The sequence below is a fragment of the Loxodonta africana genome, chromosome 18, assembly GCF_030014295.1.
Source record: "Loxodonta africana isolate mLoxAfr1 chromosome 18, mLoxAfr1.hap2, whole genome shotgun sequence".
Classification (NCBI taxonomy): domain Eukaryota; kingdom Metazoa; phylum Chordata; class Mammalia; order Proboscidea; family Elephantidae; genus Loxodonta; species Loxodonta africana.
Genome location: NC_087359.1, coordinates 39,238,903 through 39,258,841, shown reverse-complemented (window position 1 = coordinate 39,258,841; position 19,939 = coordinate 39,238,903). Strand labels below are relative to the sequence as shown.

Sequence of the window (19,939 nt, the reverse complement as noted above, 5' to 3'; positions counted from 1 at the left end):
CAAGTGGAGCCTGGTGGCGCAGTGGTTAAGAGCGGGGCTGCTAACCAAAAGGTCAGCAGTTCGAATCCACCAGCGGTACCAACTCAGCAGCAATGGGTTTGGTTTGATAATACCAAGTAATAAAACCAAAAAACCCATTGCCTTCAAATTGATTCCAACTCATAGCAACCCTATAGGACAGAGTAGTACTGCCCAGTAGGGTTTCCAAGGAGTGGCTAGTGGCTTTGAACTGCCATCCTTTTGGTTAGCAGACGTAGCTCTTAACCACTGTGCCACCAGGGCTCCAAATAATAGGAAAGTAAAATAAGAACTTTTTATGTATATTTGTTTTGTGTTTAGAAACTCATGTGCCCTCCCCATACACACATATCACAGAGTTGCCTGGTGTTTACATGGCGCCTTGCCAATACTTCCCATTAAAGTAAGATGGTAATTCTCAAAGTAGATGCCCTGAATTTAATAAGCACTAATTTACTGACTACTTGCTAGACATTATATCAGTTATTTAATTAAGAAAAAAAAAAAATACTTCCAAGAGCTGCTGCTTTGTTTATTAACACTTCATATTACCTCTGGAATCGTGCACTATCCTGTTTAATTTGGGGATAAACAGCTGAATTAATAAGGATTCTTTGCCAGTGCTGAGGATGAAGAACTAAATTCACATTTCACTGTGCTGATAACCATGTCTGGGTGAAAGTGACCGGATTATATGTGGAGGAATCTGGCCATACATGTTATTAAGTCCTGACCTCGGAACTGGAACTCTTGGGATTCATAGAATCTGCGATACAGGTTGCTCACTTATTCCCCTTGAAAAGAAATTTATTTCTTTTAATATCTTCTTTTACAAGTACCTCAAGGAAACATCAACACTTAAATTCTTGTGAACAAATAGCAAGCCAGGAACAGTGGGATGCAGACCCCAAATTCTCATAAAAAGACCAGACTTAATGGTCTGACTGAGACTAGAAGAATCCCGGCGGTCATGGTCCCCAAACCTTCTGTTGGCCCAGGACAGGAACCATTCCCGAAGACAACTCATCAGACGTGGAAGGGACTGGACAATGGGTTGGAGAGAGATGCTGACGAAGAGTGAGCTACTTGTATCAGGTGGACACTTGAGACTGTGTTGGCGTCTCCTGTCTGGAGGGGAGATGGAAGGGTAGAGAGGGTTAGAAACTGGCAAAACCATCACGAAAGGAGAGACTGGAAGGAGGGAGCAGGCTGACTCATTAGGGGGAGAGTAAGTGGGAGTATGGAGTAAGGTATATATAAGCTTACATGTGACAGACTGACTTGACTTGTAAACTTTCACTTAAAGCACAATAAAAATTATTAAAAAAAAAAAATAGCAAGCCAGTACCATATAACATGTCTGCTACATTTTAGTTTGTTCACTTAATTAATAAAAGACATTTCTGGCCTTCTTATGGCTTTTCTTCTCAAAGGTTGTTTGTATCCACTCCTCTATGACTCTTTCTCTGCCTTATTTAATTTTCTGGCCATCCTAGATGAATAGTGTAGGGAATCATGTTCGGCATATATATTGGTGCTGCATTTTGCAGGGCAATTTGGCAATGTCTATCACTAAACAGTGCACAGGCTCTTGGACTGGCTCTTGTTTTTTGTACTTTAGGTGAAGGTTTACAGAACAAACTAATTTCTCATCAAATAGTGCACACATTGTTCTGTGACATTGGTTAACAACTTCCCCCCCCACCCCGACATGTCAGCCCTCTCCCTTCTCAGCGCTGGGTTCCCTATCACCAGCTTTCCTTTTCCCTCCTGTCTTCCAGTCCCTACCCCAGGGCTGGTGTGCCCCTTTAGTCCTATTTTGTTCCATGGGTCTGTTCAGTCTTTGGGTGAAGGTTGAACCTCAGAAGTGAACTCGTTACTGAGCTGAAAGGGCATCCAGGGGCCATACTCTCAGGGTTTCTCCAGTCTCTGTCAGGCCAGCAAGTCTGGTCTTTCTTTTTGAGTTAGAATTTTGTTCTATGTTTTTTTTTTTCCAGCTCTATCTGGGACCCTCTATTGTGATCCCTGTCAGAGCAGTCAGTAGTGGTAGCCAGGTACCATCTCGTTGTACTGGACTCAGTCTGTTAGAGGCCGTGGTAGATGTGGTCCATTAGTCCTTTGGACTAATGTTTCCCTTGTATCTTTAGTTTTCTTCATTCTTCGTTGCTCCTGAAGGGGTGAGACCAGTGCAGTATCCTAGATGGCCACTCACAGGCTTTTAAGACCCCAGATGATACTTACCAAGTAGAATGTAGAATGTATTCTTTATACACTATGTTATGCCAGTTGAGCTAGATATTCTGGAGATCATGGTCCCCACAGCCTTCAGCCCAGCAGTTTGGTCCCTCGGGGGGTTTGGATATGTCTGTGACCTTGCCTTGTACAGGTTGTGCTGGCTTCCCAAGTATTGTGTATAGTCTTACCCTTCACCAAAGCTTTCACGTATCTGTTGTCTATTAAGCGATTTTCCATTCCCACCCCTCCCCTCCCTCGTAACCTTTAAAGATTGTTTCTTTTTGTATGTAAACCTTTTCTTGAGTATTTACAGTAGTGGTCTCATACAATATTTGTCCTGTGATTGACTTATTTCACTCAGCATAATTGGGCTTGCTCTTGGACTACCACTTTATTGGAGATTTACACATGGATATGCTTGCACAGATGTTCAGATACACAGAATACTCTTTTTTTTTTTTGAAGATACAAAAGCAACAGTGGTTATCTTTAGGCTTTAAAGAGAGGAATTTGGGGTCTGAGAGAAACTTACTTTTCAATTATAACTTTCTATAACTTGTGAATTATTTACGTTGTGTATGTATTGCTTTTATTTTTTGAAAGGCATGTATGAATAGAGGGAGATATAATTTTAACAGTATTTCCAAAAGGGCATAGAACTTTAGTGCTGGAAGGTATGTTTGTGATTCTTGGGCAATTATCCTCATGTAAGTATGAGAAAGCTCACACTTAGGAAAGAACCTGAAAAGCCTGGACTAGGTTCTGGGAACGGCAATAGCTTATGAGTGTATTGACTTGTTCTATTTCTATTCAGATTCTAACAGTTCATTTAACTAATGTTTATTTTTCCTCATTGTGAAGAAATGATATTGGAAGAACCAATAAAATGTCAATCTCTGTAAAACAGCTAGTTCTTAAAGTAACTACCTCTACTAGTAGAGATAAAGCGGTAGTGTTAACTCTTCCCTGTATTTTGTAACTTATGAGTTCTTTAAGTATTTAATCCTTTGAAGTGAATTTGTATCTTGAGCTCAAAGCTTCCCTTTTGACCAGAATACCTAGCTGACTATTCTAGACTTTTGTAGATGGAGAAATAGCCTTTGTGTATCGAAAAATATCTCTTAGTGGTGCATAATCAAAATGATTTTGTGGGAGACAGGAAATCTTTTTAATGGCTTGCTATTTAAAGGCAAAATCTTCTGTAAAAGATGGTAGAGAAATTAATTGTTTAAAGGAGGAAAATATTACATATTGACGGGAAGCTCTCAGTTCTTGAAACTATGAGCAGTTCCTCTCTGAACTGTAAGTTGAGTCTTTTCCTGACTCTTCAAGGCCAGAGCATTTTCTCCTTATTCAAAGCAAGGAAAGAAATCGATAGTGGTGAGGTTCGCAGTTCAACATGGGACTGGACATCCAGACTGCATTCGGTAAATACTTTTCATAGTCGATTGATTTTAAGGGCTCAAACAATAGAAACACATTGATTAATGTTAAGATTAGTTGTTGGCCTTAGGATAAAATCTGTCTTTGCTGGTGACTCCACTACTAGTATAGATGGGAAAATTTACTCTTCTAAAAATTAAATACTCCATTGGCCCCCCTCAGAGTAGACCAAAACCAAACTCACTGCTATTGAGTCGATTCCAACTCATGATGTCACCATGTTTCAAGATGGACATTCTGGATATTTGATAATAATTTGATTAGGCTGATGCGATGAATCTTTCACAGGAAAGGATTTCCAGGAAATAAAGAAAGCCTTTTAGCATCTTGAGGATCAGAGTCAAAACATGTCTGTGCTGTTTAATCAGTAAAGTTTTGGTTAAATTGAGAGGGAGAAAAGGTTATAGAGGTCCAAGAACAAATACAGTTGCAAACTTATCTTTGTAACCCTACATCCTTTGGAGGGAATCCAGTTTGTATAGTCACTTTAATTCTGTTGTAAATGTAGACTGAGCAATGAGGTTAGATAGTTTGACAGTTGACTTAATTTGAACAGTTGCAGGAGGTAAGACTGGAAAGCTAGGCTGGGGGGTGTCAACATTGCATGTGTTTTCTGGATTGTTTCCAGAATCCTTACTGGTCATGGAGAGAATTTGGACTCTGCATAATGTTGTGGTTTGAACTGTGTCTCCCAAAAAATGTGTGTTGTAAATCCTAACCTCTATACCTGTGGTCATAATCCCATTTGGGAATGGGTTGTCTCTGTTATATTAATGAGACAGGATTAGTATAGGGTATACCTTCAGTGGAGTCCTGGTGGTGTAGTGGTTAAAGTGCTCAGCTGCTAACCAAAAGGTTGGTGGTTCGAGCTCACCAGCCACTCCATGGGAGAAGGATGTAGCAGTCTGCTTCCATAAAGATTTACAGGCTTGGAAACCCTGTGAGTCAGTTCTACTCTGTCTTGTAGGGTTGCTATGAGTAGGAATCGACTCAACACCCGTGGATTTGCTTTTTGGGCTTTGGTATCTTCAGTCAATCGCTTTTGATATATAAAAGAGATTAAATGCAAGCTAGGTAGCAGAGATGGGGGAAGAGAGATGTCAAACCACAGGAAGATCGCCCAGGAGCAGAAGAGGTGAGGATTTTATCTAGAGTGGACAGAGAGAAAAAGCGTTCCCCTAGAACCAGTGCCCTGAATTCAGACTTGTAGCCTCCTAAACTGTGAGAAAATTAATTTCTGTGGTATTTTTGTTATAGCAGCACTAGATAACTAAGACACTGACTGAGGTCTTTTCTGTATTCTAGATCATTATTGAACCCATCGTCTTTATTTTTGGAGCCCTGGTGGCACAGTGGTGAAGAGCTTGGTTGTCAGCCATAAGGTCAGCAGTTTGAATCTACTAGCTGGTCCTTGGAAACCCTATGGGACAGTTCTGCACTGTCCTACAGGGTCACTGAGTCAGAATCCACTCGAAGGGTTTGTGTGTTTTTTTCTTGGTCCCTAATTACACTTTGACTGTTTTTCTCACTTTGAAATTCTTCAGCCCAACATTCCCTTTTTCAAACATAACTGCAGAGAAGATAGTATGATAGACTGGGTTCTGTTCTCAGCTTGCTGCTGGCCTCTTGTATGTAATATAGCACATTGGGCAAGACGCTAAGCTTCTTTGGGGTTGAGTTTCCTCATCTATAAAACTAAATCATTTGACTGGATTTCATTAGATCCTGTTACAGCTATAGAATTATTCATCAAACATTAATGAAGTACTTTCTGTGTGCCAGGCGCAGTACATGGTGCTCTAACTGCAAGTCCCTTGCCTTCAAAATATTCAGGCTAAAAAGGAAGAATTCCCTTCACTTTATTCAGATCTTTTACTTTTGAGGAATTAGGTATTATTAGCAAGTTTTCTTGATTTTTCACCATCACTAACACTAATCGCTAGCTAATCACTAACACTATTAAAATTGTTGGTGTTTACATCTCTCCTCCACAGAGTACTTATTTTTTCCTTTTATTTTTCTTTTAAACCCACTCACTTCCGAGAAAACAGATCTCAACTCCCCAGTCCTATTATGATCGTTTTTTTTTTAATTGGTAGAAAATGAACCATGTGCTATAGAGTAAGGCTGAGTCAGAAAAACTGGTGATTTCTTTTTTGCATTGTTAGCTGCCCTCCAGTCGGCCCCGACTCATGGCAGCCCCATGCACAATGGAATGAAACACTTCCTGATCCCGCGCCATCTCCGTGATCAGTTGGGGATCGTACTGTTGTGATCCATAGGGTTTTGACTTTCAGAAGTAGATTGCCACGCCTTCAGCTCCACTGAAACCTGTTCAGCGTCATAACAACATATGCAAGCTTCACTGACAGTGGCTGATAGACAGGTGTCTGATAGATGAATGACTGACAGATGGGTGTAGTTGCACATAAGGTGCATTGGCTAGAATCCAACTGGGACCTCCAGCATGAAAAACGAGAATTGTACCACCACCACTGCCTTGATTTCTTTAAGGCAAGTAAAATATAAAGAGAGAGTATAGAGGCTTGATATTATAATTTTAAAAGAGAGAGGACCAAACAGCATAATAGGGAAATTTTCTAAGGTGAAGGTTGGGTTGATTTGAAAGTTTACATCCAAGGAAAAGGTGTAAGATTCTGTTAGGCCTTAAAAAGAAGAAGATCAGGTGGCTGCTTGTGACTTTGAAATGGGCATTATCTCGGCAGAGTCTCCACAGTTCAGGTTCTCATTCTTAGCTTTGCAGGACCAGAATGTCATTAATTGTAAATGCACCCAGAAGATGATCAGGGTGTAAACTGTAGACAGTGTAGAGAATAGATACACATGAAACAAATTTATAGAAGGGGTGTAGGGTGTGATTAGGGCTGCTACTTTTGACAGTGGTTAGAGAATGCCTTTTTTTTTTTAAATTGTGCTTTTGGTTAAAGTTTACAGCTCAACTTAGTTTCTCATACAAAAATGTATACACACATTGTTATGTGGCCCTAGTTTCCCACTCCTCCTTTCTACCCCAAATTTCTTATGTCCATTCAACCAGCTCCTGTCCGTTTCTGCCTTCTCATCTTGCCTCTGAACAGGAGCTGCCAATTTAGTCTCATATATCCACTTGAACTAAGAAACACACTCTTCACAAGTATCATTTTATGTCTTATAGTCCAGTGTAAACTTTGTCTGAAGAGTTGGCTTTGAGAATGGCTTTAGTTCTGGGTTAACAGAGAGTCTGGGGGCCATGTCTTCTGGGGTTCCTCCAGTCTCAGTCGGATCATTAAGCCTGGTCTTTTTACTAGAATTTGGGTTCTGTACCCCACTTTTCTCTGGCTCTGTCAGGGACTCTGTTGTGTTCCCTGTCAGGGCGGTCGTTGGTGGTAGCTGGGCACCATCTAGTTCTTCTGATCTCAGGCTGATGGAGTCTCTGGTAAATGTGTCCCTTTTTGTCTCCTGGGTTAATATTTTCCTTGTGTCTTTGGTGTTCTTCATTCTCCTTTGCTCCAGGTGGGTTGGGACCAACTGATGCATCTTAGATGGCCACTTTATAGCTTTTAACACCCTAGACACCATTCACCAAAGTGGGATGCAGAACGTATTCTTAATAAACTTTGTTATGCCAATTGACCTAGATGTCCCCTGAAACCATGGTCCCCAGACCCCTGCCCCTGCTACTCTGTCCCTGGAAGTATTTGGTTTGTTCAAGAAACTATTTAGCTTTTGTTTTAGTCCAGTTGTGCTGACTCTCCCTGTATTGTGTGTTGTCCTTCCCAAGTAGGGCTTTTTTAAAAAGAGGTGACTTTTGAGTTAAGACCTATATAACAAGAAGCCAGCAATGTGAAGATCTAGGAGAAGGGTCTTCCAGGCTGAGGGAGGAGAGTGCAAAGGCACTGATGTGGAAACAAGCTTGGGTTGTTCATGGAAAGAAGGACACTGCACTTGGAGTGAAGTTAATGATGTGGGAGAAGGGTAGGAGATTAATTTGGTGTGAGAAGCCAACTCTTCTAGAAGCCTGTAGGGTCAGGGAAAGAAACTGAACTTTATTTTAAGCATGGTTAAGTGGGAGTGACATGATCTGGCTTATATTTTACAAGCTCATTGTGGCTGCTGTGTAGAGAATAGGTAAGGCTACAGGGGAAGCTGGGAGATCAATTAGGAACCAGTTATCACTGTTGAGGTGAGAGAAAATGGTGGCTTGAGCAAAAGTGGATAAATGTGGAATATGTTGGGAAGCAGGACAGCTGACAGGTTTTCCATGTTTTAGTCATATTAGACACCTCAAGTGAGTATAATTAAATGGTAGAGCATGTGCCTTTTAATACTGTAAACTTGTGGCTGAGGAGAGAGCGATCTCTGGTGGGAAGACACTGGTTTCTTGGGAACTCAGACTGGAAAACTATTCTGATAGGTTATAACAGTAGACGTTTTATTTTTTTTTTTAATTATGTAATGATGACTACGTGCTAAACCATGGAAAGTAATCCTAAAAGAATCAGGACATAGAATTTGTTCCCAAGGTCCAGTCTTGGAATTAGGCATGAGTCTATCAATAACTTGCGAACGTCTCCACTAATGATGGTGCTCAGAAATCATTAGAACACAAATGCTTACTTTTCAAGAGTTGCCACCTGAAAATGAAATTTGAAATGAAAGCTAAAGTATATAAATGTATCTCTGTATTTTTCCTTTTTTTTTTTTTACATATTGAGGAAAAGGCCATATCTGATCTAAAAATCACCTTAAAAAAACAAATTCATTGTCGTTCAGTCGATTCTGACTCATAGTGACCCTATAGGGAAGGGTAGAACTGCCCCATAGGGTTTCCAGGGCTGTAGATCTTTACGGAAGCAGACTGCTACATCTTTCTCCCATGGAGTGGCTGGTGGGTTTGAACAACCAACCTTAACCACTTAACCACTGCACCACCAGGGCTCCAAGAATCACCTAGCTGCAGGAATTATGAAATATTCAATTAGGAGCTGTATGACTTGTGTTCTTAACGCAAGCCACCTAATAGCCATGTGACCATGACAGATCATAAGCTCTGAGCTTCAATTGCCTTATTTGTAAAATACTTGCCCTGCGTGCCTCCCAGAGCTGTTAAGAAATTCCAAATAAGATCATGGATGTCAGAGTACTCTGAAAACCTGGAAGCATTGAATACTGATTGTGAGGGAGTGATTATATAGCCTAAAGTACTTAACACAAAAGAACTTCAAAAGTCTTTCTAAAGGAGGAGACCAGGAGGATAGGGTGGAAGTGCATGGTTGTGTTTATACGGGTAATCTCGAAGCTAGGGTTTCGAGGAGATTGTAGCACTCAAGTATACAGATCTTTTTCTAAGTGGCCTTTGGATTTTTTCCAAAGCGACTTGTGACACAGAGGACCCCTGATAAATTTAAATGCCATAAAGATGATACAATGTAGAAGTGGTAAAATAAGTTTGGTTTTGTGCTCTTATTTGGTAATTAAAGCTTTGTTCCTAGCCATATTGCCAAAATGAAAGGCAGCAAAAACAGTATCTTTTACTTCAATGAGGCATTGGTGGTTCAGTGGTAGAATTATCCACTTGCATTTAGGAGACCTAGGTTTGATTCTCAGACAGTGTACCTCACGCGCAGCTACCGCCCGTCTGTCAGTGGAGACTTGCATGTTACTGTGATGCTGAACAGGCTTCAGTGGAGTTTCCAGACTAAGACTGGACTGGGAAGACAGACCTTCTGATCTGCTTCTGAAAATCAGCCAGTGAAACCCTGTGGACCACAACAGTCTGATGATCCGCGGCCTATCACGGAGATAGTTAAGGACCGGGTAGCATTTTGTTCTGTTGTGCCTGGGTCACTGTGAGTCGGAGGGGCGGGTGTACAACTGGACGGCAGCTAACGACAACATGTTTTACGTCAAGTCTTTGCCCCTTTATTTGATCTTTGGGCTGTGGAGTGGGATTTTTTTTTTTTAATTTGGGAGTATCTTTTCCTTTAAGAAGTGAAAAGTATAAACATTCCAGAGATGTGCTACCAGTTGAAAGTAACTATTGATTAGTGAGAGAACGGAAGGAAAAAACAGGTTGGGGATGGAAGAACGTAAAGGAAGAGGGAAGAAAACAGGACTTGGAACTGGGTTTCCTCTGGTTGGAACCCCTGCCGATATTTTGCATTTTTAATAAGTTTCCTGCTGAGAATTTGCATTTCCACCCCAGATCTACCTAATCAGAATCTAGGTTTTAACGAGATCCCCAGGTGATTCTTATGTATAACTTTCTGGGAACTTGTTTCCAAGCCCTGGAGGAAAAACATTTTTAAAGACCATAAAAAGCTTAGAACACTTCAAAAAGGTAAAACAAACAAAGAAACAAAAATTTTAATTTACAGATTTTTTTTTTATTGTGCTTTAGATGGTTTACAGAGCAAATTAGTTTCTTATTAAACAGTGCATATATTGTTTTGTGACATTGGTTGCCATGACCTGTCAACACTCTTGCCTTCTCGACCTTAGGTTCCCCATTATCAGCTTTCCTGTCCCCTCCTGCCTTTTCATCCTTTCCCCTGGGCTGGTGTGCCCATTTAGTCTTTTGTTTTATGAGCCTGTCTAATCTTTGGCTGAAGGGTTTAAATTTGTATCAACTGTTTAACCCTTAACTATGACTCAGTAATATTGAGAAGAGCATAAACCTGAAACTTGTTAGTAAAATAAACTTTGGTAATTAGTTTCACACATAAAGAGGGAAAACATTGTTTTTTTTTTAATTTATGGAGTTATTAATTTTCAAGGATGGAAATCCTAAAGAAAAGGAGACTGATTCAGTCATTTGTTAAGTATTTATTTCTGGCCTACCATGTGCCAGACATGGTGCAACAGAACAGTCACAAATCTCTGTCTTCATAGAGCTTACATTCATTCCAGTTAAAAGATATAGCAGGATAAATGACATTATATGCTATAGAGAGAAAAGCAAAGATGTCACCTTGAAGACTAAGGTGCGCCAGACCCAAGCCATGGTATTTTCAGTTGCATCATATGCATGTGAAAGCTGGACAGTGAATAAGGAAGACTGAAGAAGAATTAACACCTTTGAATTGTGTTGGCGAAGAATATTGAATATACCATGGACTGCCAAAAGAAGCAAATAACTTTGTCTTGGGAGAAGTACAACCAGAATGCTCCTTAGAAGCAGGGACGGCAAGATGGCATCTTACATACTTCAGACATGTTGTCAGGAGGGATCAGTTCCTGAAGGGGGCATCCTGCTTGGTAAAGTATAGGGTCAGCAGAAAAGAGGAAGACCCTCAGTGAGGTGGATTGACACAGTGGCTGCAACAATGGGCTCAAGCATAACAATGATTGTAAGGCAGTGTTTCATTCTGTTGTGCATAGGGTCACTATGGGTTGAAACTGACTTGATGGCACCTAACAACAACAACATGCTATAGAGAAAATAAAGTAAGGAAAGGGGAATAGGATTGTGGCTGTTGGGGAAAGGTGGTGAAGGAAGGCCTCACAGAAATGGTGACAGTTATGGAAAGACCCAACAATGGCAACAAGAATATCTAGGGGAAGAGTTATCCAGGCAGGGGAAATAGTGTGTACAAAGTCTGGAGACAAGAATGAGCCATTCTGTCTGAGGAAAAACAGCAAAGAAGGGCAGTGTTGTTGCTGAAAACAGCAAGTGTGGGAGAACATAGAGGTGAGTTCAGAGAGGTAATGGGGGGTCTAGATTATCAGGGCCTTTTCAGCCACGGCAAGGATTTTGGTTTTTGCTACGAGTGAGATGGGAAGTCACTGAAAGTTCAGTCAGAGGCCTTGATTAAACTAAAAGGGTAAAAGCTTTCAAAAGTTTCTTCTTAAAACAATTTGGGTATTAACTAATGGCTCCTGGTTGAGTAGTCGTACATAGATTTAAACATTTGTATCAGTACTGAAAATTTTCCTGAGTTTCCATGTTATATTTAAAGTCAAAGAAAAGAAGTATAATAGGGAATTTGTCCATTGGTAGTTGTTTCTGGGTAGCCTTACTTAATTACTGAATTCTCATCCTGAATTGTCCCTTTTAAAAAAATCAAGGGTGAATTGAAATTAAAAGAATCCTATCAGATTACTACAAAAATTGCACTCTAACAAATTTGAAAACCTAGAAGAAATGGATGAATTTCTAGAAACACACTACCTACGTAAACACAAAGGTAGAACAGCTAAATAAACCTATAACAAAAGAAGAGATTGAAACGTTAATCAAAACACTCCCAACAAAAAAAAGCCCTGGCCCAGGGATGGCTTCACTGCAGAGTTCTACCAAACTTTCAGAGAAGAGTTAACACCACTACCACTAAAGGTATTTCAGAGCATAGAAAAGGACAGCATACTCCCAAACTCGTTTTATAAAGCCAGAATATCCCTGATACCAAAACCAGGTAAAGACACCACAAAAAAAGAAAATTACAGACCTATCTCCAAACAGTAATCCAGAATTACAGAACTTGGATCCAAACAGCCTCAACAAAATTCTAGCCAATAGAATTCAACAACATATCAAAAAAATAATTCACCATGACCAAGCAGGATTCATACCAGATATGCAGGGATGGTTCAACATTAGAAAAACAATTAATGTAATCCACCACATAAATAAAACAAAAGACAAGAACCACATGATTTTATCAATTGATGCAGAAAAGGCATTTGACAAAGTTCAACACCCATTCATGATAAAAACTCTCAGCAAAATAGGAATAGAAGGAAAATTCCTCAACATAATAAAGGGTATTTGTACAAAGCCAACAGCCAACACCATCCTAAATGGAGAGAGTCTGAAAGCATTCCCCTTGAGACTGGGAACCAGGCAAGAATGCCTTTTATCACCACTCTTATTCAACATTGTGCTGGAGGTTCTAGCCAGAGCAATTAGGCTAGATAAATAAAGGGCATCCAGACTGGTAAGGAAGAAGTAAAATTATCTCTATTTGCAGATGACATGATCTTGTACACAGAAAACCCTAAAGAATCCTCAAGAAAACTACTGAAACTAACAGAAGAGTTCAGCAGAGTATCAGTATACAGGATGAATATACAAAAATCAGTTGGATTCCTCTACACCAACAAAAAGAAGACTGAAGAGGAAATCACCCAATCAATACCGTTTATAATAGCCCCCAAGAAGATAAAATACTTAGGAATAAATCTTACCAGAGATGTAAAAGACCTATACAAAGAAAACTACAAGACACTACTGCAAGAAACAAAAAGAGACCTACATAAGTGGAAAAACATACCTCGCTCATGGATAGGAAGACTCAACATTGTAAAAATGTCTGTTCTACCTAAAGGGATCTATAGATACAATGCAATTCTGATCCAAATTCCAACAACATTTTTTAATAAGATGGAGAAACAAATCACTAACTTCATATGGAAGGGAAAGAGGCCCCGAATAAGTAAAGCGTTACTGAAAAAGAAGAACAAAGTGGGAGGCCTCACTCTACCTGATTTTAGAACCTATTATACTGCCACAGTAGTCAAAACAGCCTGGTACTGGTACAAGAAGAGATACATAGACCAATGGAACAGAATTGAGAATCCAGACATAAATCCATCTACATATGAGCAGCTGATATTTGACAAAGGCCCAAAGTCAGTTAAATGGGGAAAAGATGGTCTCTTTAAAAAATGGTGCTGGCATAACTGGATATCCATGTGCAAAAAAATGAAACAAGACCCATACCTCACACCATGCATGAAAACTAAAGATGGATCAAAGACCTAAATATAAAATCTAAAATGTTAAAGATCATGGAATTAAAAATAGGAACAAGGCTAGGAGCCCTAGTACATGGCATAAACAGTATACAAAACATTACTAACAATGCAGAAGAGAAACTAGATAACTGGGAGCTCCTAAAAATCAAACACCTATACTCATCCACAGACTTCACCAAAAGAGTAAAAAGATTGCCTACAGACTGGGAAAAAGTTTTTAGCTGTGAGATTTACGATCAGCATCTGATCTCTGAAATCTACATGATACTGCAAAAACTCAACTACAAAAAGGCAACCCAGTTAAAAAATGGGCAAAGGATATGAACAGGCACTTCACTAAAGAAGACATTCAGGTAGCTAACAGATACATGAGGAAATGCTCACGATCATTAGTCATTAGAGAAATGCAAATCAAAACTACAATGAGATTCCATCTCACTCCAACAAGGCTGGCATTAATCCCAAAAACACAAAATAATAAATGTTGGGGAGGTTGTAGAGAGACTGTAACACTTATACACTGCTGGTAGGAATGTAAAATGGTATAACCACTCTGGAAATCGATTTGGCGCTTCCTTAAAAAACTAGAAATAGAATTACCATACGATCCAGCAATCACACTCCTTGGAATATATCCCAGAGAAGTAAGAGCCTTTACACGAACAGATATATGCACACCCATGTTCATTGCAGCACTATTTACAATGGGAAAAAGATGGAAGCAACCAAGGTGCCCATCAACGGATGAATGGATAAATAATAGTATATTCACACAGTGGAATACTCTGCATCGATAAAGAACAATGATAAATCCGTGAAACATTTCATAACATGGAGGAATCTCGAAGGCATTATTCTGAGTGAAATTAGTTGCAAAAGGACAAATATTGTATGAGACCATTATTGTAAAAACTTGAAAAATAGTTGAAACAGAGAAGAAAATATTCTTTGATGGTTACGAGAGTTGGAGAGGGAGGGAGGGAGAGGGGTTTTCGTTAATTAAATAGTAGATAAGAACTATTTTAGGTGAAGGGAAAGACAACACACAGTACAGGAGAGGTCAGCACAACTGGACTAAACCAAAAGCAAAGAAGTTTCCTGAATAAACTGAATGCTTCAAAGGCCAGCGTAGCCGGGACGAGGGTTTGGGGATCATGGTTTCAGGGGACATCTAAGTCAATTGGCGTAATAAAATCTATTAAGAAAACATTCTGAATCCCACTTTGGGGAGTGGCTTCTGGGGTCTTAAACGCTAGCACGAAGCCATCTAAGATGCATCAATTGGTCTCAACCCACGTGACCAAAGGAGAATGCAGAACACCAAAGACACAAGGTAATTATGAGCCCAAGAGACAGAAAGGGCCACATAAACCAGAGTCTACATCAGCCTGAGGCCCAGAAGAACTCGATGGTGCCCGGCTACAACCGATGACTGCCCTGACAGGGAACACAACAGAGAATCCCTGAGGGAGCCAGGAGAGCAGTGAGGTGCAGACCTCAAATTCTCATTAAAAAGACCAGTCTTCATGGTCTGGCTGAGACTAGAAGGGCCCTGGGGGTCATGGTCCCCAGACATTCCCAAAGCTAACTCTTCAGACAGGTATTGGACTAGACTATAGGTTAGAAAATGATAGTGGTGAAGAGTGAGCTTCTTGGATCAAGTAGACACATGAGACTACGTGGGTGGCTCCTGTCTGGAGGGGAGATGAGAGGGCAGAGGGGGTCATAAGCTGGCGGGATGGACACGAAAAAGGAGAGTGGAGAGAAGGAGTGTGCTGTCTCGTTATGGGGAGAGCAACTAGGAGTATGTAGCAAGGTGCATATAAATTTTTATATGAGAGGCTGACTTGATTTGTAAACTTTCACTTAAAACAATAAAATAAATTTTTAAAAGGTGATATTCTGTGCAAGACACTGAATTCATCCTTAGACATTGGAGGCTAAGGTATCTACATAAAGCTGGAGAAGGATGTGACGGTCTGCTCCCATAAAGATTACATCCTTGGAAACCCTATGGGACAGTTCCATTCTGTCCTGTAGGGTTGCTAGGAGTTGGAATTGACTTCACAGCAATGAGATATGTAAAGCTACTCTAGGGGTATTGTTGTTAGTTGCAGTCGAGTTGGCTCCAACTCCTGGCCATCCTGTGTACAACAGAACGAAACACTGTCCGATCCTGTGCCATCGCTGTGATCATTGGTATGCTCGAGTCCATCGTTGCAGCCATTGTGTATTTTGAGTGCCTTCAAACCTAGGGGCTCATCTTCCAGCGCTTAGAGGTAAATAGTGCGTCGTGATCCACAGGGTTTCATTGGCTGATTTTTACAAGTAGACTACCAGGCCTTTCTTCCATACTGTCCTAGTTTGGAATCCCCACTGAAACGTGTCCACCATGGGTAAAAATACCAGTGGCATAGCTTCCAGCGTCATAGCAACATGTAAGCTACCACAGTACGACAAATGACATATAGGTGGTGGAGGGGCTGTTAAACATATTTTTTGTGAAATATAACACAGAGAAAAGTACACAAAACACAAATGTATAGTTTAATGAATAATTATAGAAAGCAAATACCTTTGTAACCAGCAATTAGATCTAGAAGTATGTCATTCCCAGCACTCAGAAGAAGCCTGCTGTGTGTCCCTTCTAGATTGTAACCCACACTGTTGCTCATATGTAACCACTGTTCTGACACTTGTGATGATCAATTTTGTTTTATCATTTTACTACCTGTGGATTCATTCCAAACCAATATAGTTTAGTTTTGTTTGTTTTGAACTTTATATAAATGGAATGGTATTATGTGTTCTTTTGTGTCTTCTTTCAAAACCAAACACTATGTTTGTAACTGTCATTGGTGTTGTAATGTAGAACTGCAGTTCAGTTTCATTTCCATATAGCTTTCTATTATACAAGAAGCACTGGTGGTGCAGTGGTTAAGTGCTCGGCTGCTAACTGAAGGGTTGGTGGTTCAAACCCATTAGCTTATTCCATGGGAGAAAGATGCGGCAGTCTGCTTCTGTAAGGACTACAGCCTTGGAAACCCTACTGGGGAGTTTTACCCTGCCCTATAGGGTTGTTATATATCAGAATCAACTCGATGGCAGTGGGTTTTCCATTATATGAATATACCACTATTTTATGTATCCATTTTACTGTCGATGGATACTTGGGTTATTTCTTGTTTTTGGCTATTATGATCAATGCTGCTTTGAATATTCTTATTTATATATTTTTTTATGCACACGTGCAAGTTTCTTGAGTCTATATATTTGAAAGTGGAATTGAGGTATATATACATACACACGTATCTTCAGTTTATTACATAATATAATGGTCGTACCAGTTTATCCTCTTACTAGCAGTGTGAGAGTATCCTTACCAGTCTCGTCAGACTCTTTAAATTTTGCCAATTCATTGGGCCTAAAAATGTTAGGTCCAGCAAATTAACTGAGAAACCAAAATCTTAACCCTTAAACAAAAAGAGCAAAGGACAAAAGTTACTGGTTTCTTATGGTTACTGTTTTAAGAATCACAGAAACTCAGAGCACTTTTATTTGTTAGAGCTGGTTGATATCTTCTGCCTGGGAGTAGTTACTTATAAAGTATTAAGATGTGTTTATCTCTCTAACCTTAGAGGGTCAAGAACTTTGTCTTTTCACAACTGCGACTCAAAGAGTGCTTGTACAGTTGATGCGCAGTAAAGATTTGTTGAATGAATTCAACCTGACTCCTGCTATTCTTAACTGAACTACGTGGGATTTTTGTAGGCTTTGTTTTACGGTATCTGATCAAGACTGTCTTGTGTTAGCCTTAGTAATTTTGCACGTTTTTTGGTGAGGGCACACCCCGCAACTCATAGTAACCAGACTTGGTTTACCAAAATCTATTATAGCATAAGCAAAACTTGCTTTTACCAGTATACCAGTTAAAGTTAGTATCCACATTTTCAGGAAAACCTTCTGTTTTTAAAGAATCAGTTGCCCATGGTGTACGCAGTACTTCATTTCTCCATAGAAGAGAAGATAGTGCCAGAATTTTCTGCCTAGGCTAGACTCTTAGAAGCCTTGCAACCACCCCTCTTATCCCTGTTTGTGTTTTGAGTCACTTTACAGGAAATGATAGATAATTAGAGTAGTGATGTTGCTTAACCAAGCTATCTCATCAGTGTTCAACAGGAAACTCTCTCTTTTTCTTGTATAATCAGAATTAATCCAGTCTCTCTTTACTAGTGACAAAACCAAAAACCTTAGTGATGGCATTTATTTATTAAAATTAGAGGATATATGGCTTTGCTTAGCTGTGTCTTGCTTTGGTGTGATTTACCCACAGAACACTTTATTAAAAAGATAAATTCATAGAAATTCTTTCAACATTCTGTGAGGTAGCTGACAAAAGTGATCGCCCCCCTCTTGTAAATGTCAACATGGGGCAAGTCACGTATTTCATTTTCGCTGCACTCATACAGGCCAGCTTGTTAGAGGAACTATCCTGGATTTGTCTGACTTCCATTTCTAAGTATAATCTTAGCAGGGGAATAAAATAGAGAAGTCAGAGCTAGTGATGAGATACAAGAATGGTAATTTTGACTAGTGAATCCTTTTCACCAGTCATTGCTCTGCGTAGGTCTCACCCGCATTTGTGAGTTTCCCTTTTAAGACAAGCCCAAGTAAAGACTTGTATGAGACTCAGAATTTAGTTAAGTCTGATTCATCATCTCTATTTCCAACAGAGATTTCCTGTTAGACAAGACAAATTAGAGTCTTCCTACTGACTTAACTTGGTGAGTGTTTACAAAGTTTTATTTTAAACATAGTTTAAAGGAGTGAGGGAAAAAAGCAGAATGAAATGTAAAGAAGTATTTATTATGACTTAAAAAAAATGCACATTTAAGTACAACCTACTACGTATTTCATTTCCCTGCAAATCGTATGCAAAGTTGAAGTCGTATTAGGTAAGTGTGTGAGATTTTATTTTTTTAATAATGAGCTTTACAAACTGCGAAAGAAAACACTTTTCGTAAGCGGCTTCAAAAGTTTTACTCCAAATATTCTTGCCTAAAGTAAACTGGAGTTTTTATTCAGATCTTCTCTGGTGACTGCTCTATATAGGATAAGGCTTTACACTAATGGTGTAGGGGAGAAAAGATGTTTGGATTTAAATTTTTAATCAACAGTTGGTAATAAATATGAAAACCTTAGAATAAGACTATTTTTCTCTGTCTAAAAGATCTTAAGAGGAAATTGTAATAACAGTTTACAAATAGAGATACCTTAAGGAAGTCATGGGCTCTATTTTACTCTATACAAGAAGTCTGATTCTGAGCCATTTGCCTTTGCGTATGTACCTTAGAGCTTATCTCTCTATGGGTAGTGCAAAAAAAAAAAATTGTCTGCCATTGTGGCTGGCATCTTAAAGTCTTTTAAATTTTAACACAAATCATCAGAAGCCAAGAAATTCAGCTAAGACAGACATTCTGTCTAACTTTCCCCTGTTTTGTCTGCCTGTGTGGTTTTACTTTTTCCTTGCATCATGAATTTTGGAATGAACACTTTAAAACTAAGAACTTTCTGCCTGTCCTTTGTTCCATTTAGTTTAGTTACAACCTTAATGTTAAAGTGGAAGTTGGCTTTATAAAGTAACTTTAGAAGAAGAGGCAATTTATTTTCTGCAAATGGCTTCTAGGTATGGAGCATGAGTCCATGTAAATAGTCATGTTTCTTCAGTTAAGAACACAGTTAAAGGAGAAGATTAAAAGTGTACACGTACCTGAATCTCTCTTTCATAGTTGGAGGGAGGTGTCTCTCGTAAAGGAAAATCTCTTCAGGGAATACTGAATCTGTACTGCTCGATATTAGTAGTTAATGCTGAGCGTAACTGGTTGCCTTTGTAGTATACCAAATCCTCTGGAACCAGTAGGCTCTTTAAGCTTATACATTAATGAATTTATTCCAAATTGTATACCCTAGAACAAATTCAGACTTTCTCCTTTGAAATGAATTCCTTTGGCCTTTTCCATAGCCAAATCGTGGTAAGCAAGAAATAGCTTTAAATGGCTTGACTAAAGTATAGATGGCCGAAGAGAACGGTGTGTTGAATTTGGCTTCTTTTAAAGGCCAGAGGACCCTCTAGGGTTATGCAACCTCTGCTTTTTTCATTGAAATGACCCTTCTGTTTTTTAATTCCTTGTAGATTGGACATGCTTAAATGGTATTAGGGCCAAACCTTTCCTCTCTTTGCTACTTGGATTTTCCATAGTCGTAGTTGAGGGAAAAAGGTAAAAGAGTATATAGCCTCTCAAATCTCAAAACAGCTTTGGGAATAGAAATATATAATAAATAGAATCTTATTCTCTGTGTGTGTGTGTGTTTAATACTGTATTTTTGGTGAAAATAGACATAACAGGTTCCCATCCAACAATTTCTACACATAATTTTCAGAGACATTGGGTACATTCTCTACATTGTGTCAGTATTCTCATTTCCA

At 39.4% G+C, this 19,939-nt stretch overlaps 1 protein-coding gene across 5 annotated transcripts in view; it reads left to right on the top strand.

The window, feature by feature from the left end:
- Nucleotides 1-19,939, top strand: part of SPOP (speckle type BTB/POZ protein) — a 76,116-nt gene that overhangs the window by 21,289 nt on the left and 34,888 nt on the right. The window contains exons 2-3 of one of the 5 annotated variants that reach the window (XM_023553603.2): nucleotides 5,002-5,078; nucleotides 18,186-18,236. The exons of 2 other annotated variants lie outside the window; for them this stretch is intronic. The gene's annotated coding sequence lies outside the window, so the exon portion shown is untranslated. The remainder of the gene's footprint in view (nucleotides 1-5,001; nucleotides 5,079-18,185; nucleotides 18,237-19,939) is intronic. 2 more of the 5 variants (XM_010594347.3, XM_023553604.2) reach the window with 2 other exon arrangements.